The sequence below is a fragment of the Nycticebus coucang genome, chromosome X (genome assembly GCF_027406575.1).
Source record: "Nycticebus coucang isolate mNycCou1 chromosome X, mNycCou1.pri, whole genome shotgun sequence".
NCBI classification, from domain to species: Eukaryota; Metazoa; Chordata; class Mammalia; order Primates; family Lorisidae; genus Nycticebus; species Nycticebus coucang.
This window is the reverse complement of record NC_069804.1, coordinates 96,621,302-96,648,298: the sequence shown is the minus strand read 5'-3', so window position 1 is coordinate 96,648,298 and position 26,997 is coordinate 96,621,302.

The following is a 26,997-nucleotide window of genomic DNA, read 5'->3' as shown; positions in this document are numbered from 1 at the left end:
ATCTCAGTATACAAAATCAATACCCACAACTCAGTGGATTTCATATATGTCAACAACTGTCAAACTGAGAACAAAATCAAAGGCTCTATTCATTTTACAATAGCAACGAAGAAGATGAAATACCTGGGAATATATCTAACAAAATATGTGAAGGGGCTCTATAAAGATTATTATGAAACTTTGAGAAAGGAAATAGAAGATGTTAACAAATAGAAGAACATACCATGCTCATGGCTTGCAGGAACCAACATTAATAAATATTTAAATCTTAAGGAGAGTGGGGAGGGGAATAGGTAAATGTTCACCTAACGTACACAATGTAAGGGTATGCAGCACAACTCCTGGATGAAGGGCTCAACTATGACTTGAACTTTACCTTACAATGTAAACAATGTAATCTAATCATTTATACCTTTGTATTAGTCTGGAATCAAAATAAATGAATAAATATTTGAGTCTTAGAGAGTCAGTTAAATTTCCCATATAATAAAACCTGACTATGCAGTGGATTTTAATATTGGAATAGTTTAAATTGGCTGTACTAGGTCATGTGGATTGACACAAATTTCAATATATGCCAATCATCTATGGAATACTGAAGACATATTATTTTTGGTGAGGATTTTCATTACTTTTGTATGTTTTATCAGGAAAAATTTAGTCATACCCTTTATAGGTAACAGACATCTGAATACTTATTTTAAAAGGTCCAAACTACACTGAGAAATAATTAAAACAAATCAAATTTGGATGTAGAATAAATTTTAACAAGGAAGTGATTATTATATTTAATAAACACAATTTTATCATTATACATGATAATTGAATTATTTAATATACAAAACAGTAAAAATACTACATGCATTTTATTATATTCTATGTCCATTCTATGACTATTGATTATCTAATTGTATTTTCCATGTTAATAAATTAAGAGCCTTCCACCACCTCTAAATTCACTTTAAGACTATTGTACTCAAACTAAGTAAATGATTGCCATATATGCTTTCTAAAAGGGGAAACAGCCTTTGTGTGACAAAATAGCTAACCCACAAAAGCAAAATAGTGTTGGTTTACTTGTTTTACTTATTGGATATTGAGATAATCATGAGTATTACCACCTAGAGCAGTGATTTTCACATGGTGTGTCCCAAAATTATGTTAGATGTGCAATGAAAAATTTTAAACATCATTAATTAAATTATTTTTGAAAGAGATTCAAAGCACAGTAAGTATATTCTTTTATTCTCTCTCTCTCTCTTTTTTTTTGATAAACATAATTTAAGTGTGCTGTGGAAGTTTAATTATGGGTTCAAGTGTGCCATGAGATAAAAAAGGTTGAGAAACACTAATTTACAGTGTCAGAAGTAATCTGAAAATCATCTCTAATGAGTATTCATATTTGGAATTCCCTTGTATCACACGATTTCTGTCTTCAATTATTCAAGACGGCATTTTAAAAAATGTCAAACACAGTTGCCACCCAATTCTACCACTCCCCAAGCGTCCCCCAATGCACCCCAACCCACATTGTCCTATCAACACCGAACACATCCCACTGAGGACAACTACAAACCTGTTTATCTAGAAACAATTTCAGAAGACAGACCCATGGTCCCTATTACAACTTTTAACAAGAGTCAGGATTGTTGAAGAGCCTAGCACACACAGCCAGACACCAATTCTTCCCTCTTAATAAAGGGACCTAGTTAGTCCCACCCCAGAAAATTTCAAAAAAGTTCATGCCAAAGGACCCTAACTCACCAAAGCCCTCCATGTAACCTGTGAAATTTGACCACGCCCTACAACCCCATTTAAAAGAAGTCTCCCACTTCCACTGGGTGAAGATGCCGCCTTTGCACTGTCCAGGCAGGTCACCCTAACCCTTCCAATAAACCTGGCCTGAATATTTCTGCTCTGGTCTCAAAGCCTATTAAGAGATGAAGCATTAAAATGTTCACTAGGATACTTAAAAAACTAATAGTGATATCACTCTCATTTTTATTGAGCACTTCTTATACGCTAAGTAAATGTCAATTTATCCTCACAATAACATTATTAGGTATCATTAACTCCCTTATATATCTGAGAAATCTATGACCAGTTAAATAGCTTGCCCATTGTTTTATAGCTTACAGTACTTTTATGTTAACCCCTTCAGTTTTATAAATGAAAATTTGAATTTGTGTGAAATTGAGTGGATTCACACAGTAATTAATAGACCAAAAACTAAAGCCTAAATTAAATATTTACTAGTGCAATATTCTTTACAGTTTGAATAATTATATTTTACATTATTCATATACTTTAAAACTTCATAGACTTTAGCCAATTCACCTGCTTTCTTTTTTTCTCTATACACACAATTTTAATCATAATTGAGTTTTGAGGCACTTGTAGTCTCACCTACTTGGAAGACTGAAGCAAGAGAATTGCTTAAGCCCAATAGTTTGAGGTTACTGTGGGCTGTGACACCACAGCACTCTACTGAGGGTGACAAGGTGAGACTCTGTCTCAAAGAAAAAAAAATATTTTCAAAAGAAGGTCAAGGCAGAGAAGGGAAGCTGAACCCTTTCAAGATTCATGTGGTTAAGGCTGGCTGAAAAAACTGAACATAGGCTCCCGTCCAGAAGGAGAGTCAAAAGACAGAAATTTAGCAAGTAACCTGGTGGATTTGAGCTACACCAAGAGAGAAGGTTGAAGAACACACATCAACCAGGCTGAGGTGAGCTGTGACCCCAAGGATACAAACAAAAGTGCTGACTCAGGGGCATGGGAGCGAGGAGAGGACGGTTGGCTGAGAGGGAACCACACTGGAGCAGCAGTGCCCGGAGGCACATGGAGGCACAGAGCAGCAGCCGTCTATTAGCAATAATACGGATCACTCCCAGATATTCTGAAGCCACACCCCCTGTCTCTCTGGGCAACCAGAGGAGGCTGGGCATCTAGTCAGTTGGCAACTACCACGGGAACAGATCCGAGATGGAAACACAAGCCCAGTGAGTAAAGGGTTTGCCTGAGGTGGTACCAACCTGGGTGGAGCACAGGGACTAGAAATGCACTCGCAGGCTGGGGAAGTTCCCAGGGCAGGGCTGACCCCAAGGACCGCTTTACTGAGCCTACGACGCACCTAGCACTCAAGGGATCATCACCCTATAAACAAAAAAGGCAGCAAGGTAGAACAGATAACTGAATACAAACCTGCAGGAGTGAAGACAGGGCCTGAGGTGCAGGCTCTGGGAACTCAAAACAGCTTCTCTTCTGCAGGGGAGTTTAGCAGGGAAAGAACCAAATCCCTGCAAAGTTCTTCTGTTCTGTTCTGTCAGTAACGTCAATCAGGGGTGGGGCCAGAACTGAATGAACACCCCCAGCCTTCATCAAGCACCCGAGGATGTCAGGCTTCACCACCTCCTGCTAGATAGAGGCAGAGCATAGCAGCCTGGTTGAACAGAAATAGATTTACTTGTGATTCAGGCAGGTGCAAACCCCTGAAGTATCTGTTCACTTCAGGCAACCAGGTCAGCCCACTGCCGGGCTATCAGTGACTGGATGTGACAGAGGTGCAAGGAGGGGAAGGAGACATCTATCTTCACAGACTGATCTATTTGCTGGGTGGCTCCCCCTGACTCCATGCGGCACTGGAGCAAGTCATATCAGAATAGTCACCAGACGCCTGTGATCCAGTTGCCAGAGGCCTTTTAAACGCTCCAACCTGAGACAGGTGCTGACTGAAACAATTGATTTAGACCCTTTGAACTGAACCTATCACTCAATGACTATTCAGGAGGTGCCCTGAATGTGTGGTTGTAGGAAGGTTTAATTTTCCTTTTCCAATTATTGCCTGTGAGGGGCGGGGTGACTTAATTGCTGTATTTCTCAACAGCTGAGACTTAAAACAAGAGTAACTGTTTCATTAAGGTTGAAGAGAAACCAGCTGCAAACAAGACAGAACCACTTAGCCCCACCACACCAAACAGGTCCCCAGTTTCTCAAACCATAGCACTGTACAGGTCCTTGACAAAGCTCCAGAAGAAAAATCAAATGGTGTAAAACAATCATGAAGCGGAATCAGTGGAAAAACTCTGGTAAAATGAATAACCAGAATAGATCAACCCCACCAAAGAAAGATGGCAAATGAACTGAAGATCCCATTCATAAACAGCTGGCCGAGATGTCAGAAATTGAATTCAGAATTTGAATTGCAAACAAGACTAATAAAATGGAGGAAAATTTGGAATTAGAAATCGAGGAGCAATTCAAAAGTCAAAATTAAAAATTCGAGGAGCAATTCAAAAGTTGTCTCAAGAATGTAATGAATTTAAAGACAAAACCACCAAAGATTTAGATTCACTGAAGCAAGAATTTGCAGCCTGCAAAGATCTGAAAAATACAGTAGAATCCCTCAGTAAAAGAGTGGAGCAAGCAGAAGAAAGGATTTCTGACATTGAAGAAAAAGCCTTTGAATGCTCCCAAACTCCCAAAGAGGAAGAGAAATGGAGAGCAAAAACAGATCATTCTCTCAGAGAGCTCTGGAATAATTCGAAGAAGGCTAATATCCATCTCATTGGAAACCCTGAAACTGATGAAGTGGCCTCACTAGGCACAGAGGCCCTTCTCCAGGAAATTATGAAAGAGAATTTTCCAGACATACCAAGAGATTCTGAAATTCAGATAGTAGACAGGTGCAGAACCCCAGCACGACTCAATCCCAATAAGACATCCCCCAGGCATATCACAATTAACTTCACTAAAGTTAATATGAAGGAAAAAATTCTGAAAGCAGCCAGACGTATGAAATCCATTACCTAGAAAGGGAAGAATATTAGAATGACTGCAGATCTCTCTGCTGAAACTTTTCAAGCCAGAAGAGGGTGGTCATCAACTTTTAATCTCCTAAAGCAAAATAACTTTCAACCCTGGATCCTGTATCCACCTAAACTAAGTTTCATTTATGATGGAGAAATTAAATACTTTAATGACATTCATATGTTGAAGAAATTTGCCATAACCAAACCAGCACTTAACGATATTCTCAGACCTATCCTCTATACTGACCAGCTCAATCCTCTACCACAAAAGTAAACTCACTTAGAAACTGTTGATCAAATTCCAACTTCCACATTGGTGAAAGGATTAAAAATGTCCATGGGACTTTCGAAAAACGTGATACCCAAAATTTTACCAGACATATCAATATTCTCCATTAATGTGAATGGCTTAAACTGTCCTCTAAAAAGACACAGGTTAGCTGAGTGGATACAAAAATTCAGGCCAGATATTTGTTGCATACAACAGTCACATCTTAACTTAAATGAAAAATGCCTACTCAGGGTGAAAGAATGGTCAACCATATTTCAGGCAAATGGTAATCAGAAAAAAGCAGGTGTTGCAATTTTATTTGCAGATACAATAGGCTTTAAACCAACAAAAGTATGGAAGGATAAGAATGGTCACTTCATATTTGTTAAGGGTAATACTCAATATGATGAGATTTCAACTATTAATATGTATGCACCCAACCAGAATGCACCTCATTTTATAAGAGAAACTCTAACAGACATGAGCAACTTGATTTCCTCCAACTCCATAATAGTTGGAGATTTCAACACTTCTTTGGCAGTGTTGGATCGATCCTCCAATAAGAAGCTGAGCAAAAAAAAAATTAGGTTTAAACCTAACCATCCAACATTTGGATTTAGCAGACATCTACAGAACATTTCATCCCAACAAAACTGAATACACATACTTCTCATCAGCCCACGGAACTTACTCCAAAATTGAACACATATTAGGTCACAAGTATAACCTCAGTAAATTTAAAGAAATAGAAATTATTCCTTGCTTCTTCTCGGACCACCATGGAATAAAAGTTGAGCTCAGTAACAACAGGAATCTGCATACTCATTCAAAAACATGGAAGTTAAATAACCTTATGCTGAATGATTGCTGGGTCAGAGATGAGATTAAGAAGGAAAGTGCCAAATTTTAGGAACAAAATTAAAATTAAGACACGAATTATCAGAGCCTCTGGAACACCACAAAGGTAGTCCTAAGAGGGAAATTTATATCACTGCAAGCCTTCCTCAAGAGAATGGAAAGAGAGGAACTTAACAACTTAACGGGACATCTCAAGCAACTGGAATAGGAAGAACATTCCAACCCCAAACCCAGTAGAAGAAAAAGAAAATAACCAAAATAAGAGCAGAATTAAATGAAATTGAAAACAAAAGAATTATACAAGAGATCAATAAATCAAAAAGTTGGTTTTCTAAAAAGGTCAATAAAATAGATAAACCTTTGGCTAACCTAATCAGGAGAAAAAAGAGTAAAATCTCTAATCTCATTAATCAGAAATGACAAAAACAAAATAACAACAGATTCCTCCAGAAATTAAAAAAATCTTTAATGAATATTACAAGAACTTTATTCTCAGAAACATGAAAATCTGAAGGAAATTGACCGATACTTGGAAGCATGTCTCTTTCCAAGACTTAGCCAGAAGCAAGTAGAAATTTTGAGTAGGGTCATATAAAGTTCAAAAATAGCAGCAACCATACAAAACATCCCTAAAAAGAAAAGCCTTGGACCAGATGGCTTCATGTCAGAATTCTACCAAACCTGTAAAGAGGACTTAGTATCTATATTAGTCAAAATGTTACAAAATGTAGAAAAAGAAGGAAGACTACCCAGTATGTTCTATGAAGCAAACATCACCCAGATCTCCAAACCAGGAAATGACCTAATAATAAAAGAATATTATAGACCAATATCACTAATGAATATAGATGGAAAAATATTCAACAAGATCCTAACAAACAGAATCCAGCAACACATCAAACAAATTATTCATCATGACCAAGTCGGTTTTATCCCAGGGTCTCAAGGCTGGTTCAATATACGTAAATCTATAAGTATAATTCAACACATAAACCAATTAAAAAAAAAACACCATATGATTCTCTCAATTGATGCAGAAAAGCTTTTGATAATATACAGCATCCCTTCATGATCAGAACACTTAAGAAAATTGGTATAGAAGAAACATTTCTTAAACTGATAGAGGCCATCTACAGCAAATCCACAGCCAATATCATATTGAATGGAGTTAAATTGAAATCATTTCCACTCAGATCAGGAACTAGACAAGGCTGCCCATTGTCTCCACTGCTCTTTAACATTGTAATAGTAGTTTTAGGCACCAAAATTAGGGAACAAAAGGCAATCAATGGTATCCATTTAGGGTCAGAAGAGATCAAACTTTTGCTCTTCACAGATGATATGATTGTATATCTGGAAAACACCAGGGATTCTACTACAAAACTCCTAGAAGTGATCAAGGAATACAGCAGCATCTCAGGTTACAAAATGAACATTCATAAATTGGTAGCCTTTTTATACACCAACAATAGTCAAGCTCAAAAAACAGTTAAGGACTCTATTCCATTCACAGTAGTGCAAAGAAGATGAAATATTTGGGAGTTTATCTGACAAGGGATGTGAAAGATCTCTATGAAGAGAACTATGAAACTCTAAGAAAAGAAATAGCTGAAAATGTTAACAGATGTAAAAACATGCCATGCTCATGGCTGAGAAGAATCAACATTGTTAAAATGTCCATACTACCCAAAGCAATATATAATTTTAATGCAATCCCAATTTAAGCTCCACTGTCATACTTAAAGATCTTGAAAAAACAAAACTTTGTTTTATATGGAATCAGAAGAAAACCTCAGATTGCCAAGACATTACTCATAAATAAAAACAAAGCAGGAGGAATCACGCTACTAGACCTCAAACTATATTACAAATCGATAGTGATCAAAACAGCATGGTACTGACACCAAAACAGACAATTAGATGTCTGGAACAGAATAGAGAAGCAAGAGATGAATTCAGCTACTTACCATTATCTGATATTTGACAAGCCTATTAAAAACATTCAGTGGGGAACAGATTCCCTATTTAAAAAATTGTGCTGGGTGAACTGGCTGGCAACCTGCAGAAGACTGAAACTGGACCCACACCTTTCACCATTAACTAAGATAGACTCTCACTGGATTAAAGATTAAAACTTAAGACATGAAACTCTAAAAATACTAGAGGAGAGTGCAGGAAAAACCCTTGAAGAAATTGATCTGGCTAGTATTTTATGAGGAGGACCCCCTGGGCAATTTAAGCAGCTTCAAAAACACACTACTGGGACCTGATCAAACTAAAAAGCTTCTGCACAGCGAAGAACACAGTAAGTAAAGCAAACAAACAGCCATCAGAATGGGAGAAGATATTTGCGGGTTATGTCTCCGACAAAGGTTTAATAACCAGAATCCACAGGGAACTCAAACGTGTAAGCAAGAAAAGAACAAGTGATTCCATCATAGGTTGGGCAAGGGACTTGAAGAGAAACTTCTCTGAAGAAGACAGGGGCGTGGCCTACAGACATATGAAAAAATGCCCACCACCTTTAATCATCAGAGGAATGCAAATCAAAACTACTTTGAGATATCATCTAACTCCAGTAAGATTAACCTATATCACAAAATCCCAAGACCAGAGATGTTGGTATGGATGTGGATAAAAGGGAACACTTCTACACTGCTGCTGGGAATGCAAATTAATACATTCATTTTGGAACAATATATGGAGAACACTTAGAGATCTAAAAATAGACCTGCCATTCAATCCTATAATTCCTCTACTAGGCATATACCCAGAAGACCAAAAATCACATCATAACAAAGATATTTGTACCAGAATGTTATTGCAGCCCAATTCATAATTTCTAAGTCATGGAAAAATCCCAAGTGCCCATCAATCTACGAATGGATTAAGAAATTGTGGTATATGTACACCATGGAATATTTTGCAGCCTTAAAGAAAGATGGAGACTTTATCTCTTTCATGTTTACATGGATGGAGGTGGAACATATTCTTCTTAGTAAAGTATCTCAAGAATGCAAGAAAAAGTGTCCAGTGTGCTCAGCCCTACTACGAAACTAATTTATGGCTTTCACATGAAAGTTATAACCCAGTTGTAACCCAATAATGGGGGGAAGGGGGAAAGGGAGGGGAGGGAAGGGGGAGTTGGGCTATTGGTGGGATTACACCTGTGGTGCATCTTACAAGGGTATATGTGAAACTTAGTAAATGTAGAATTTAAATATCTTAACACAATAACTAATAAAATGCCAGGAAGGCCACATTAACCAGTGTGATGAAAATGTGTCAAATGTTCTATAAAAGCAGTGTATGGTGCCCCATGATCGCATTAATGTAGACAGGTATGATTTAATTTAAAAAAAAAAAAAGAAAAAATTTAGAGATAAAGAATAATAGCATAGGGAAGAGAAGAGATGTTTGGAACAAGGGAAGAATTTAGCCTTCAGGAGTAATAGTATATACTTCTTCTGCAAGACAGGAAAAATGGTATAGTGGGGAAGTGGAGGACGGTAGTTGGGGAAGTTCTGCCTGATTGCTCCAAATGTCTTTGTAAGGTAAAATGTGAGTAGATCTGAGAATGAGGGTGGAGGCAATAGGGTTGTAGTATGAAGGAAAATGCTGAAAGTTTAAAATATCTTGTGAAGAAAATTCCAGGAATGCTTTGTTAACTAGTGTGATGAAAATGTGTCAAACTGTTTATAAAACCAGTGTAAGGTGCCCCATGATCATATTACTGTACACAGCTATGATCTAATACTAATAAAAAATAAATAAAACATAATTGAGTTTTGACTTAAGAGACAAGTCTAAGTGGAAATATAGGTTGGAAATTGTCTCCATTTGAGTAATAATAGCTAAAAATTATGGGGCTTTCCTTAAGGTGAAACTGCCAAAGAAAGGCTGTGTTTCTTAAACATTGGTTTGCATCAGGTTCACTGATAGGTCTTTAGGAGTTGCACATTTCTGGCCCCCACCTTCTCAGGAGTCTGCATTTTTAAGAAGTGCTTCTAAATGATTCTGATGTGCATAATATAAAAAATATCTTGAAAAACATTGGTTCAGAGGAAGCAGAGAAAAAAACACACCTCAAGATAAAATATTTGAGAATATTAACGTTTATGGGAAAAAAAGACTGGATCCAATAAAAGATACTGAAAAATAGTCATATAATTGGAAGAAGAAGTTAGAGTATAGTGTCATAAAACCCTATGGAAGAAAGAGTATCATAGAAGTGATCAACTGCATTTCAGATACATAAGATGAGGACTGAAGTTTTGGTAGAGAAGTTGGGATATATTCTTGGTTCCTATGGGTTGAGTAGTGGGTGAGAAGTGAAGGACTTAAATGTAGATTATACTTTTAGGAATCCTAGCTTAGAAGTAAGGAAGAAAGGCAATGAAATAATTAAAAAAAATATGGAATAAAGGGATTTTATTTGAGGTGATGGTAGAGATTTGTGATTATTTTTTGATTGAGAGGAAGAAACCAGTGAGTGAGAATAAAGTCAAGTAGTAAAAAAAAAAAAATGAAAAGGGGCAGTGCCTGTGGCTCAAAGGAGTAGGGTGCCAGCCCCAAATACCAGAGTTGGCGGGTTCAAACCTAGCCCCAGCAAAATCAATCAATCAATCAATAAATAAATAAGTAAATAAAAATAAAGAAAAGAAACAAGGGGTAGGATGATATAAGAAGATAAGAAGAGGATTAGAAAGGAGGAGAAATGTGATTCTCTATATTTGGAGAAAAGAAATAAAGTTGTCTGTGAATCAGAATTTTGTAAGTGGGAATGCAAGAAACTGAAAGGGTTAACATCTTTTCCTTTATTTATTTTTACACTGTGATAATTATATGCATTTCTTTACCTTTCTGATAAAACTAACATTTTATCTTATAAAAATATAAATCTTTATCTTTAGCAATTCTTTTTACCTTTAGATCATTGTATGATATTCCAGCTATCTTTTAGTAATTGTTTGCAAGGTATATCTTTTTTTAATCATTTTCACACATTGCATATTTTTGAATTTTAGATATGTCTGCTGTAAGAAGCCTCTAGTTGTTTTTTTTTTTCTACCTGGTATGAAATTCTTTATCTTTTAATTGGACCATTTAGTCTCTTTACATTTAATGTTATTACTAATATATATGGGTTTAAATCTACCTAACTACCTGATTTCTGTTTTTCTTGTGTATTTTTTCCATTTCTTCTCTTTTACTATTTTCTTTTGGAATATTAATACCAATTTTCTCCTCTTTTGATTGATAGTTATACATGACTTTATTATTATTATGGTAGGTATCACAAGCATCCATGGTTTATCATAGTCATATTTAAATTATTGGATAATGCAAGAATGTTAGAATATTTTACTCCATTTATCCTCCTCCCACCTAATTTGCTTCTGTTATAATAAGTTTAAATTCCATATAATTTAAATCCCATAGTATTATATTGCTACTATTTTATGTAGTCAATAATCACTTAGATTTACATACATATTCACCATTTTGTTGCTCTTCATTCCTTTCTTTATTCTTGAAGTTGTATCTGGGATCATTTTTCTTCTGCTGAATAATAAAACTCTCAAGGATTGTTTCCCAAAATATCTTTATTGCATTTTAATATTTGAAGGGTACTTTCATAGGAAATAGAATTCTAAGTTGATAGTTATTTTCATTCAGCACCTTCAGTTCACTTTTTGCAATATCATTCTATTGTGTTCTGGCTTGTATTGTTTTATAGTCTAGGTTTTCTTCTTCTCCCAGATCATTGTCTCATATATTTCATTAGTTGTTAGCTCTTCAATGTCTTTAATTTTTTTTAATTGTCAATCTTTCATGGTTGTTTTCAGTTGGAAGTTAGCCACAGAATACCAAGTCCATCATTATTGGAAGTACTCCCAAAAATTTTGTAACTGATTGGCCTAATATTTTTGTTGAAAAGGGAGGTAGGGCCATAAACCAAGATTAAAGAGGATCTGTAGTTGGATAGGGTGAATTTTTTGGATAGCTCTGAAATTTGAGATTATGAGAAATATTCTAAGTTTATGAGAAAAAAAAAAAAACAGCTGACCACAGGTCATCAAATTGATAAATAAGTGATATTAATGTTCCACATGAACTTGAGAGATAGCAGTGACGAGCAGGGATAGAAAGGGTTTAGACCTCTATTTATTAATTTTTTAATGTGTATGATAATATTTCCTGCTCTTTCCAGCATAGAGTAATTTTAATGACCTAATGAGATGATGGCATGCATTTCAAAAGAAATATGGATGTGAAAATTAAACTATGAAGTGGTACAAATATTGGCTATTTGCACACATGTAGAGTTTTAAAATTAAGGAAGACATGTGAAATTTCTTCTCTTATTCCAGAGAAGAAAATGTACTGAAGTGTGTCTTCCATAGTTTACTTTTTAGGATTATGTGTATTCTTTACATTTTCATTCACAGAAATTACATTCAATGCCACATTCCCATAGTACTGAAGTAAATATTCAGGGAAGAAAGGCTGTGGGCAGATAAACAACTGATTATACATACCACGATTGGATTAAATAGGAGAAAAAATGGAAGGAAAGAAGAGGGATAGAGCGGGAGGAGAAAGAAAACAAGATAAGGGCAGGTACTCTGTGCATTTCAAATATATAATTTCTTCTTTAATTTGAGATCTTATAAAGCACCTTCCTAATGAAGATAATTTAGTGCAGCCGTCTAACTCAGTCTAGCTGTTACTGGGAGAATATTAGAGTTGTTGACCAAATAATTACTTTAGAAAATTCCATTGATTCATAACATGAAAATATCTTCTACCATTCTGAAGGCTGTCTGTTTGCTTTGTTTGTGGTACCCTTAGCTGTGCAAAAGATTTCTAGCAAATTAAAATCCCAGTTATCTATTGTTGGTGTTGCTGCAATAGCTGGGGGTGGGTCTTCCTAATAAAGTTTTTTTCATGGGGGAATATCTTCAAGTGTTTTCCCCACATTCTATTCTAGAATTTTATTGTTTGGTGTCTTAAATTTAAATCTTTTATACAACAAGAATCAATTTTTGTTGATAGTGAGAGGTGCAGGTACAGTTTTAGTCTTCTACATGTGGATAACAAGTTCTCCCAGAACCATTTGTTAAATAAGGATTCTTTTCTCCTTTGAATGCTTTTGTTAGGCTTATAAAAGGTTGAATGATGATATGTGGCTGAGGTCATCTCTAGGTTCTCTATCCTATTCCATAGATCTATGTCTCTATTTTTGTGCCAGTAACATGATGTTTTGATCACTGAAATCTGGCAACATGATACCTCCAGACTTGTTTTTATTTCTAAGAACAGTATTGGATATTTGGTGTTTTTCTGGTTCCATATGAATCAAAGTACTATTTTTTCAAGCTCTTTAAAATGTACACCATGGAATACTATGCAGCCTTGAAGAAAGATGGAGACTTTACCTCTTTCATGTTTACATGGATGGAGCTGGAACATATTCTTCTCAGTAAAGTGTCTCAAGAATGGAAGAAAAAAATATCCAATGTATTCACCCCTACTATGAAACTAACCTAGGACTTTCACATGAAAGCTATAACCAAGCTACAACCTAAGAACAGGGGGAAGGGGGAAAGCGTGGGGAGGCAGGGGGAGGTGTGTAGAGGGAGGGGTATTGAAAGGATCACACCTGTGGTGCATCTTACAAGGGTACATGTGAGCCTTGGCAAATATGGAATGCAAATGTCTTGGCAAAGTAACTAAGAAAATGCCAGGAGGGCTATGTTAACTAATGAGATGAAAATATGTCAAATATTCTATGAAACAAGTGTGTGGTGCCCCATGATCATATTGATGTACACAGCTATGATTTAATAAAAAAAAAAGAAAAAAAATAAAGTATGACACTGGCACTTTGATGGGGATTTCATTAAATGTACAGATTGTTTGGGATAGTATGTATATGTTAACAATGTTGAGTCTTCCCAGCCATGAGCATGGTATGTTCTTCCATTTGTTAACATCTTCTGCTATTTCCTTTCTCAAAGTTTCATAATTATCTTTATGGAGATCTTTCACTTTTTTGTTAGATATATTCCCACATATTTAATCTCCTTTGGTGCTACTGTAAAAGGAATAGTCTTTGATTTTATTCTTAGCTTAATGATTGTTGGCATATATGAAGGATACTTATTTGTGAGTATTGATTTTGTAACCTGAGATGTTGTATATTCCTTGATCATTTCTAAGAGCTTTGTAGTTGAGTCCCTGGGCTTTTCCAAGTATTAGATTATGTCATCTGTGAAGATGGAGAGTTTGACCTCCTCTGTCCCCAAATGGATTCTGTTGATCTCCTTATATTTCCTGATTGTGATGGCTATAACTTACAAAACTATGTTAAATAGCAGTGGAGACAGTAGGCATCCTTGTCAGGTTCCATATTTGAGTTGAAATGCTATGATAGAATCTACAGAGAACACAAATTAAACAATAAGAAAAGTACATATAACCCTCTCTATAAGTGGGCAAGAGATTTGAATAGAAACCTCTCTGAGGATGATAGATGAATGATCAACAAACACAGGAAAAAATGCTCATTGTCTTTAATCATCAGAGACATGCAAATCAAAACTACTTTAAAATATCACCTAACTTCAGTAAGATTAGCCCACATAACAAAGTCCCAAAAGACCAGATGCTTCTACGGATGTGGAGAGTAGAGAACACTTCTATACTGCTGGTGAGATTGCAAACTAATACAGCCTTTTTGGAGAGAAGTATGGAGAATCCTCAAAGATCTAAAAGTAGACCTTCCATTTGACCCTGCAATCCCATTACTAAGTATCTATCCTGAAGAAAAAAATAATTTTACCACAAAGACATTTGCACTAGAATGTCTATTGTGGCTCAGTTTATAATTGCCAGGTCATGGAAGCAACCTAAGTGTCCATGAACCCATGAATGGTTCAAAGAATTGTGGTATAAGTATACCATGGAATATTATTCAGCCTTTAAACAAGATGGAGACTTTACATCTTTACATTTATCTGGATGGAGTTGAAATACATTCTTCTTAGTAAAGTATTGCAAGAATGGAAAAATCTGTATTCAATGTACTCCATACTAATATGAAATCAATGTATAAACAATTATGTGCTGATAAAAACAATAAAAAACTAATGTAGTCTCATTTGGGGGTAGAGGGAAGACATAGTAAGGGGGAGGACGTTTGTCAGAGGATGTTATGCAGAAGGAAGGAGGACATAAGGTGGGATCTTACCTAATGTGCACATTGTGAGGGTTTATAACAGGCCCCCTAGGTGGGGGACTCTTCTATAAATAGAACTTTACCCTTGAAATGAAAACAGTGTGGGGAGGAGACAAGATGACTGACTGAAGCCAGCTTCCCCAGAGGCTCCCGTCCAGAAGGAGAGTTAAAAAACAAAAATTCAGCAAGTAACCTGGTGGATTTGAGCTGCACTAAGACAGAAGGATGAAGAATGCACATCAACCCCACTGAGGTGAGCTGCGACCACAAGGATACTAACAAAAGGTACAAAATCCGTTACCAAGTGGACGGGAGTCCCCCTCAACCATGAGAATGGCTCGGAGTGCCCCACAAACAATCGGGCAGAGTTCAAAGGTCCTCCCACTACACTCCACGGGAGAGACCCTCTAAAAACTGGACCTACCTCCACTACTAGGGTGCTATGGCATCCTCCTGCCAGGGATAAAACTGTATAAAACTGTATATAGTCTCTACCTGGAATTCTGAGTCCCAGTGCTCCTCTCCACTCACACTGAGGTCTGGAGGCCAGTCCCCTGGGAGTTCAGAGTCTTGGGTGATTTCTCGAGGGGTGTGGACAGTGCCTGGACTGCAGCTGGTTGGTGCCAGCTCCGGGGCATGGGAATGAAGAGAGGATGGTCAGCAGAGAGGGAATGCACCGGAGCAGCAGTTCCCTGAGGCACAGTGTGACAGCTGTCTTTTGGCAACAATACGGCCAGGCATAAAACTGTGTAAAACTGTGTGTGTTCTCTGCCTGCAACCCTGGGCTCCCAGCGCACCCCTCTGCTCTTGCTCCAAGGTCTGGAGGTCTGTCCCCCAGGAGTCCAGACTCTTGGGCGATTGCTCAAGGGGTGTAGACAGTGCCAGGGCTGCAGCCGGTCGGTGAAGACTCTGGGGCGCAGGATCGGAGAGAGGACGATTGGCCAGAAGGGAGCTGCAGCGGAGCAGTGGTACCATGAAGCATAAAACAGCAGCCATTTTTTTTTTTTTTTTTGTAGAGACAGAGTCTCACTTTACCGCCCTCGGGTAGAGTGCCATGGTGTCACACGGCTCACAGCAACCTCTAACTCTTGGGCTTACGCAATTCTCTTGCCTCAGCCTCCCGAGCAGCTGCGACTACAGGTGCCCGCCACAACGCCCGGCTAAGCAGCACTCTTTTGCTAGAAATACAGCTCACTACTGAATATTCTGAAGCCACACACCCTGTCCCTCTGGGCAACCAGGGAATGTGAGTATAGCATTTGCCTGAGGCAACACCAGCTTGCAAACCGGGGAAACTCCCAGGGCAGGGCTGACCCAGAGGTCCGCTTTACTGAACCTAAGATGCACCTGGCCCTCAGGAGATCGTCAGCCTATAGACAATACAAGAGAAAAAACAAGCTGATTTGGAACTCAATCTAGCTTCGCTTCCGCAGGGGAACCACAAAGTTGTTCTGTTCTGTTCTGTCAGTAACATTAATCAGGGGCGAGACTGGACCTGAGTGAAAACACCCCAACCTTCATCAAGTGCTGGAGGTTGTCAGGCCTCACCTCCTCCTGCTGCAGAGAGGCAGAGTGCAGCGGACTGGCAGACTTCCTTGTGATTCAGGCAGGTGCAAACAACAGGAGTACTGGTTCACTACAGGCAACGGGGTCAGCCAACTGCAGGGCTATCAGTGACTGGGTGTGACAGTGGCGCAAGGTGGGGAAAGAGGCATCCACCTTCCCAGACTGATCTATTGGCTGGGTGGCTCCTCCTGACTCCACATAGCATTGGAGCTAGCCACACCAGAGTAGTCACCAGACCCCTGTGACCCAGTTCCAGAGACCTCTTAAACGCTATAACTGGGGACAGGTGCAGACTGAGACAATTGATTTGGACCTTTTGAACTGAACCAATCACCTGAGGACAAATCAGGTGGTGCCCTGGGTGCACAGTGGTAGGAAGGTTTGATTTTCCTTTTCCAATTGTTTGCCTGTGAAGGGTGGGGTGACTTAATTGCTGATATTTCTCCACAGCTGAGACGTCAATCCAGAGTATCTGTTTCACTAGGGTGGAACAGAAACCAGCTGAAAACCAGACAGAACCACTTAACCCCACCACACCAGACAGGGCCCCAGTTTATCAGGCCACAACAATGTACAGGCCCTCAACAAAGCCCCACGGGAAAAAATCAAAGGTAGCAAAACAACCATGGGGCAGAATCAGTGGAAAAGCTCCGGTAACATGAATAACCAGAATAGATCAACTCCCCCAAGAAAAGATATGGCAGATGTAACTTACGATCCCATTCATAAACAACTGGCTGAGATAACAGAAATCAAATTCATAATTTGTATTGCAGACAAGATTAATAAAGTAGAACTAGGAATTGAAGGAGAAATTAAAAAAGTTGTCTCAAGAATTTAACTAATTTAAAGACAAAACCACCAATGACTTACACACACTGAAGCAAGAATGAGCAGCCCTCAAAGATATGAAAAATACAGTAGAATCCCTCAGCAACAGAATGGAGCAAGCAGAAGAAAGGATTTCTGACATTGAAGACAAAGCCTTTGAATGCTCCCAAACTCTCAAAGAGGAAGAGAAATGGAGAGCAAAAAACGGATCATTCTCTCAGACAGCTCTGGGATAATTCGAAGAAGGCGAATATCCGAATCATTGGAGTGCCTGAAACAGATGAAGTGGCCTCGCTGGGCGCAGAGGCCCTTCTGCATGAAATTATGAAAGAGAATTTTCCAGACGTGCCTAGAGATACTGAAATTCAGATAGCAGACAGCTTCAGAACCTCAGTATGACTCAACCCCAATAAGACATCCCCCAGGCATATCATAATTAACATCACTAAAGTTAATATGAATGAGAAAATTCTCAAAGCTGCCAGGAGAAAGAAAACCATTGCCTTCAAAGTGAAGAATATTAGAATGACTGCAGATCTCTCTGCTGAAACTTTTCAAGCCAGAAGAAGGTGGTCATCGACTTTTAATCTCCTAAAGCAAAATAACTTTCAACGCTGGATCCTGTATCAAGCTAAACTAAGTTTCATTTATGATGGAGAAATTAAATACTTTAATGACATTCATATGTTCAAGAAGTTTGCCATATCCAAACCAGCTATTCAGGATATTCTCAGACCTATCCTCCATACTGACCAGCACAATCCTCTATCACAAAAGAAAACTCACTCAGAAACTTCGGATCAAACTTGAACTTCCACACTGGCAAAAGGATTAAAAACGTAAAATGGACTATTGAAAAACTCGATACCCAAAATTTCACCAGACTTATCAATATTCTCCATTAATGTGAACGGCTTAAACTGTCCTCTAAGGAGGCATAGGTTAGCTGAATGGATACAAAAACTCAGGCCAGATATTTGTTCCATACAAGAGTCACATCTTAACTTAAAAGTCAAATACAGACTCAGGGTGAAAGGATGGTCATCCATATTTCAGGCAAATGGTAATCAGAAAAAAGCAGGTGTTGCAATTTTATTTGCAGATACAATAGGCTTTAACAAAAGTAAGGAAGGACAAAAATGGTCAGTTCATATTTGTTAAGGGTAATACTCAATATGATGAGATCTCAATTATTAATGTCTATGTACCCAAACAGAATGCACTTCAATTTATAAGAGAAACTCTAACAGACATGAGCAACTTGATTTCCTCTAGCTAAATGATAGTCGGAGAATTCAACACTCCTTTGGCAGTGTTGGATCGATCTTCCAACAAGAAGCTGAGCAAAGAAATCTTAGATTTAAACCTAACTATCCAACATTTGGATTTAGCAGAAATCTACAGAACATTTCATCCCAACAAAACTGAATACACATACTTCTCATCAGCCCATGGAACTTACTCCAAAATTGATCACATCTTAAGTCACAAGTCTAAGCTCAGTAAATTTAAAGTAATAGAAATGATTCCATGCATCTTCTTGGACCACCATGGATTAAAACTTGAGCTGAGTAACAAAAGGAATCTGCAAACTCATACAAAAACATGGAAGTTAAATAACCTTATGCTGAATGATAGCTGGGTCAGAGATGAGATTAAGAAAGGAATCGCCAATTTTTTGGAACAAAACGACAATGAAGACACAAACTATCAGAACCTCTGGGACATTGCAAAGGCAGTTCTAAGAGGGAAATTTATAGCACTGCAAGCCTTCCTCAAGAGAATGGAAAGAGAGGAAGTTAACAACTTAATCGGACATCTCAAGCAAATGGAAAAGAAAGAACATTCCAACCCAAAACCCAGTAGAAGAAATTAAATAACCAAAATCAGAGCGGAATTAAATGAAACTGAAAACAGAAGGATAATACAACGGATCAATAAATCAAAAAGCTAGTTGTTCGAAAAGGTCAATAAAATAGATAAACCTTTGGTTAACCTAATTAGGAACAAAAGAGTAAAATCTCTAATCTCATAAATCAGAAACAACAAAGACAAAATAACAACAGACTCTTCAGAAATCAAAAAAATCCTTAATGAATATTACAAGAAAATTTATTCTCAGAAACATGAAAATCTGAAGGAAATTGACCGATATTGGAAGCACATCACCTTCCAAGACTTAGCCAGAAGCAAGTGGAATTGCTGAACAGGCACATATCAAGTTCTGAAATAGCATCAAGCATACAAAACATCCCTAAAAAGAAAAGCCTGGGACCAGATGGTTTCACGTCAGAATTCTACCATACCTTTAAAGAGGAATTAGTATCTATATTAGTCAACCTGTTCCAAAATGTAGAAAAAGAAGGAAGACTACCCAACACATCCTATGAAGCAAACATCACCCAGATCCCCAAACCAGGAAAAGACCCAATAATAAAAGAAAATTATAGACCAATATCACTATTGAATATTGATGTAAAAGTATTCAACAAGATCCTAACAAACTGAATCCAGCAACACATCAAACAAATTATACATCATAACCAAGTTGGTTTTATCCCAGGGTCTCAAGGCTGGTTCAATATATGTAAATCTATAAATGTAATCCAGCACATTAACAAATTAAAAAACAAAGACCATATGATTCTCTCAATCAATGCAGAAAAAGCTTTTGATAATATCTAGCATCCCTTCATGATCAGAACACTTAAGAAAATTGGTATAGGAGGGACATTTCTTAAAGTGATAGAGACCATCTACATAAAACCACAGCCAATATCATATTGAATGGAGTTAAATTGGAATCATTTCCACTCAGTCCAGGAACCAGACAAGGCTGACCATTGTCTCCATTGGTTTTTAACATTGTAATGGAAGTTTTAGCCACTGCAATTAGGGAAGAAAAGGTGATCAAGGGTATCCATATAGGGTCAGAAGAGATCAAACATTTGCTCTTTGCAGATGATATCATTGTATATTCGGAAAACAGTAGGGACTCTACTACAAAACTCTCAGAAGTGATCAAGGAATACAGCAATGTCTCAGGTTACAAAACCAACATTCGTAAATCGGTAGCCTTTATATATACCAACAATAGTCAAGTTGAAAAAATAGTTATGGACCCTATCTCATTCACAGTAGTGCCCAAGAAGTTGAAATATTTGGGATTTTATCTAACAAAGGATGTGAAAGATCTCTATAAAGGGAACTACAAAACTCTAAGAAAAGAAATAGCTGAAAATGTTAACAAATGGAAAAACATACCCTGCTCATGGCTGGGATGAATCAACATTGTTAAAATGTTCATACTACCCAAAGCAATATATAATTTCAACGCAATCCCTATTAAATCTCCACTGTCATACTTTAAAGATCTTGAAAAAATAATACTTTGTTTTATATGGAATGAGAAAATACCTCAAATAGCGAAAACATTACTCAGAAATAAAGCAAACAGGAGGAATTATGCTACCAGACCTCAGACTATACTACAAATCGATAGTGATCAATACAGCATGGTATTGGCACAAAAACAGAGAAGTAGATGTCTGCAACACAATAGAGAACCAAGACATGAATCCAGCTACTTACCATTATTTAATCTTTGACAAGCCAATTAAAAACCTTCAATGGGAAAATATTTCCTATTTAACAAATTGTGCTGGGTGAACTGCCTGGCAACCTGCAGAAGACTAAAACTCGACCCACACCTTTCACCATTAACTAAGATAGACTCTCATTGGATTAAAGATTTAAACTTAAGACATGAAACTATAAAAATACTAGAGGAGAGTGCAGGGAAAACCCTTGAAGAAATCAGTCTGGGCGAGTATTTTATGAGGAGAACCCCTTGGGCAATTGAAGCAGCTTCAAAAATACACTACTGGGACTTGATCAAACTAATACGCTTCTGCACAGCCAAGAACACAGTAAGTAAAACAAGCAAACAGCCCACAGAGTGGGAGAAGATATTTGCAGGTTATGTCTCCGACAAATGTTTAATAACCAGAATCCACAGAGAACTCAAACGCATTAGCAAGAAAAGAACAAGGGATCCCATAGCAGGCTGGGGAAGGCATTTGAAGAGAAACTTCTCTGAAGAAGACAGGCGTGTGGCCTTGAGACATATGAAAAAATGCTCATCATCTTTAATCATCAGATAAATGCAAATCAAAACTACTTTGAGAGATCATCTAACTACAGTGAGACTAGCCTATATCACAAAATCCCAAGACCAGAGATGTTGGCACGGATATGGAGAAAAGCGAACAGTTTTGCACTGCTGATGGGAATGCAAATTAATACATTCCTTTGGAAAGAGATATGGAGAAGACTTAGAGATCTAAAAATAGATCTGCCATTCAATCCTTTAATCCCTCTACTGGGCATATACCCAGAAGACCAAAAATCACATCATATGAAAGGTATTCACACCAGAATGTTTATTGCAGCCCTATTCATAATTGCTAAGTCATGGAAAAATCCCAAGTGCCCATCGATCCACGAATGGATTAATAAATTGTGATATATGTACACCATGGAATATTATGCAGTCTTAAAGAAAGATGGAGACTTTACCTCTTTCATGTTTACATGGATGGAACTGGAACATATTCTTCTTAGTAAAGTATCTCAAGAATGGAAGAAAAAGTACCCAATCTACACAGCCCTACTATGAAACTAATTTAGGGTTTTCACATGAAAGCTATAACCCAGTTACAGCCTAAGAATAGGGGGAAGGGGGAAATGGAGGGGAGGGAGGGGAAAGGTGGGTAGAGGGAAGGGGATTGGTGGGATTATACCAGCGGTGCATCTTAGAAGGGTGTATGTGAAACTTGGTAAATGTGGAATGTAAGTTTCTTGGCACAGTAACTGAGAGACTGCCAGGAGGCTATGTTAACCAGTGTGATGAAAGTGTGTCAAACGGTCTGTGAAGCTAGTGAATGATGCCCCATGATTATATCAATATACACAGCTGTGATTTAATAAAAAAATAATAATAAATGAAAACAGTGTAACCTAAAAGTTGTACCCTCATATTAATTTGAAAAAAAAAATAACCTCAAAAATAATAAAAAGTAGAAAAGGAAGTTTCAATGAGCAAACAACAAGCCTAGTGTAGAACTGTGAACTCCTGTTCTCCTGGGTCTTGCCACTTGAATGGAAACAAGACATCAGCTAAGTGACTCTAGGCTTCTCTTTCTGAGCAGTGATGAACTCTTTATATTTGACTATTTTGTAATATAGTTCATGATTTGCCATTGTCCAATGGGGATAGGGATAATTTAAACCTGGTTTCTAAAAAGGATGTAAGGACACATTTTGTGAGCTAAAGATTTTCATAATTTACTTTAGTGACACATTTTGGAAACCAAAGTACACCTTATAGTCAATGCAACTTTTTTCTGGCAGCATCAGGAAGTATCAAGCAAAAGTCAATGTATCTTAATAATGAAAATACGTTGTAGTCATGCAGTATTTCAGCATACAAACACATATGTTGTAATTCTTTTCTAACTGGGAATGGAAATGATTCCACTGGAAATGATTCCACTATTGACTTATTTTTAAAACAGACAAGTAAAAAATATTGGATAAATTTTGCATTGACTTAGATACAGTTACTTCTGAGTTGTTCCCCTTTTAGGGCATTAATTCTGATTTTTCCTGTCATCTAGTCACTTCTGATGACTTTCTTCTATTGTTAGTTAGTTTTCTCCACAAGGCATATTAACTTATGTCCATATTTATTAATTAGAATGTTATGTACTATATTCCAAAGGTAGAATTAAATTTTGTGTCTTTAATTTTCATTTTCAATGGCTGATAATGATAATTAAGGGTTGACATGGATGTTATACTTTCTTGGAATATTACTGATTTCAAAATTGACTGTAGTATCATTGACTACTCACAGCATTGTAATTTTGGAAACATTGTATTTTAGACAATTACAAAAAGAAAAAAGGGCACACATGTATAAAAGTTCATAGTATACAATGAAGATCTCAGATTTCACAGGAATTTATGGACTATAACAATGAAAGCTTATGAGATCTTCACAATTATTGATAAAGTCAGAGGTCACAATTACACAACAAGTGCACAGAAAATACATGGATCTAATCAACTTAGATGAAAGATGAGTGTGGCAAAATGCTGGTAGAGACAATACCAGTGTGCCAGTACATTTCCCTAGACATGAAATAATGGTCTCGGGGGGAACATATTAGTTATTCCGACTGGGGTTAGAACAGGCCCACATTTGTGGGTAGGTGTTTTTAGTCATCTAAATGAAAGCATCCTCTAATCTTTTCAACCAGGACAAACTGGTTGCAAATTTGTGGTGAGTATTTAGTGAAGTATAGCAGAAATAATTCAGGCTGTTGATTCAGAAGGAAGCCTACAGGCTTGGTGCATTCCTTGCTGACACAAAAGCTGTATCTATAGAGTACTTATTATTTCATTTTCAGTTCTGTTTACTTCTTTCATGGTATTTGTGTCCATGGAGTTAGAACTACTAAAGATAAGGAGTGGAGCCAGAGAGAAGTATGCAGGGGAAAAAACATTCCTAATCCCAGAAATAGATCTACCGTGAAGCCAATGAAACTTAAATTTCAGGAGCTTTTTCTTGCACAGGTCCTTTCCAAGCATCTAAGATTGTTTAATGTTTTCAATATTATTCACCTTTTTAAAATTTATAGTTTGTTGTGATTTTGTATCATTCAAAGTATTTAACTTTTAAATATGCATATATATAACTTTCTATTTATAATTTTGTATTTTTTAAAAAATGGGACCACCAAACTGTTTAAGATTCAGGCTCCTCAAAATAAGGATCTTCCCAATTTGTGTGCTTCAAGAATAGCCAGTAGAATTTTATCTGATATGTTCCAAAGTCCTACCATCCTCTCCCTTGCCCCAATACAGCAGAACCTTTAGGTAAAAGGCAAACATTTTGATGAACATCAATAACACTCAATCCATGTCTGTGTTAGGAATTAATTAACTACAAGGCAGATTATATGGACTAGTTAATTATTTTTTTGATAATCCACAATAAAAAGAAATAAAAATGTGGGCTTGCTAAACCATATTAGATTTATAGAACTTTAAGTGACCAAAATTGTCATTAACTTAACTCCTGCATTTTACATATGAGAAAACTGAGTATTAGAGAGAAAATATTATTTGTTTAAGTTCACATCTCGATAATTAGTGATTAAGCCGGAATTTCAAGAAAACTAATCCATACTTACACTAATTTCTGCTATTGTTCCAAATTCCTTGCTTCTTCATTTATGAAGCTTTTTTCCTAACATTTTTTAAATATGTATATTTTGCACAATAAGGTTAAAATCCATCTTGACTCTATATGACTGAAAGCCAAATTATTATTAAATATTTTAAATCATCACTTTGTGTACTTCTCTATCAGACTATAATGCCATGTTATTTTTGCATTCAGTTCACACTTTAATTATATCCTTGATCCAACTGAAAAATAATAGCTTCTATTTTTAAAAGTCTATCCTTTATTTTTTATGTCATTAACTAATTATTTCAACTCAAGTACTTCTACCCTCTCTTTCATTTAATGATTATGTTAAAATTAGATTTTTCATACAACTATAATAATAATTTTGCTATGCTAAAATAGATTATAATAAACATTTAGCAACTGATGAAAATTATTCTGAAAATATTAGTATGACATTTGAAAGGTTAGTTCTAATTATAGCTTGAGAAAAACTCACATTGTATCACTCTTTTTTTTGTTTTCTTCTGTTTTATGTTTTTGAGACAGAGTCTCCCTCTCTTGCCCCAGTTTAGAGTGCCATGGTATCATACCATTGTAGTTCATAGCAATATCAAACTCCTGGGTTCAAGAGATCCTCTTGCCTCAGACTCCCAAGTAGCTGGGACTACAGGCATGCACCACAACACCGGGCCCAGCTAATTTGAATAATTCTTTTTGTTGGACAAAGTCTGAAGTTTATTTTGCCCTTTGGGGAGATATAAGTCTTAACTGCATTGCTTTTTAATAGTCCTGTAAACAAACATAAAGACAAAGACATATGCAATCATATTGTGACTGAACCAAAACATAGCCCTTAAAAATGCAAGCTGACTTTCCTGGGAATTAATATTTAGACTTCTTGTTTCTAACATTAAAAATTCCCTATCTCAGTGTATTTTAAAAACCTTTATAATAAATTTGATCCATATACATATAAAATATAATGCACATAAATTACTATTAAGACCCCAATGGTTAAATGGAAAAGGGTAATGAATGGGCAATCCAGGCAGAAGGAAAATAAAATAACTGATAAATATAAGGGAAAACATTTAATATTGTAAATTATAAAAGAAATGATATATAACTAAGATTATATTTATGAGTACTTTTCTATAAATAATACTATTTTTTAAATAGTGAAAGTGTTATAAGTTGATTATACATGTATGCTCCTGATAGAAGTGTAAACTGATACAAGCATTTAGGAAAGAAATTTTCTAATATGTGTTAAGAAACTTAAAAATGTTCATAACCCTTACACCAATAATTACATGCCTAAGCAGCTTTTTCTGAAAAAAAAAAAAAAGCCTTATGTTTGAAGATGTATGATTATATGAATCATGGCAGTATTCATAATAATAAACAGCATGAATATGAATGATTTGAATATCAACAGTGAAGAAAATATCAATTAAATTACATTATGTCCACATGATCATATAATTTGGTCATGTATATCACATATGTGTGTATTACAAATGTAAGTAAAATATTAATAGACAAAGGACTGGAATATCTAAATATGATTAATAGGGGGAGACAAGATGGCGGACTGAAGCCAGCTTTCAACAAAGTCCAGAAGGAGAGTTAAGGGACAGGAATTTAGTAAGTATCCTGGTGGACTTGAGCCTCACCAAGAGAGAAGGCTGAAGAACGCACATCAACACCGCTGAGGCAAGTTGTGATCACAAGGACGCAAACAAAAGGTACAAAATCCACCACCAAGCAGACGGGAGTCCCCCTCCCCCATGAGACCGGCTCTAGAGCCCCACAATTGAACAAGCGGGCAGAAATTAAAGGCCCTCCCACTACACTCCACGGGAGAGACCTTCTAAAAACTGGACCTACCTCCCCTACTGGGGTGCCGAAGCGTTCTCCTGCCGGACATAGGGCTGAATAAAACTTTGGGAATCCTTTGCCAGCAACCCTGAATCCCCGGCGCTCCCCTCCCGCCCACTGAGGTCTGGAGGCCTGTCCCCCAGGACTTCGGATCCTTGGGTGATTTCTCAAGGGGAGTGGACAGTCCCCTAGTTGTGACTGGTGAGCGTTGACTCTGAGGCGCGCCGAGTGAGAAGAGGGCACCGGGCTGAGGGGGAGTCACGCCTCGCGGCACTTC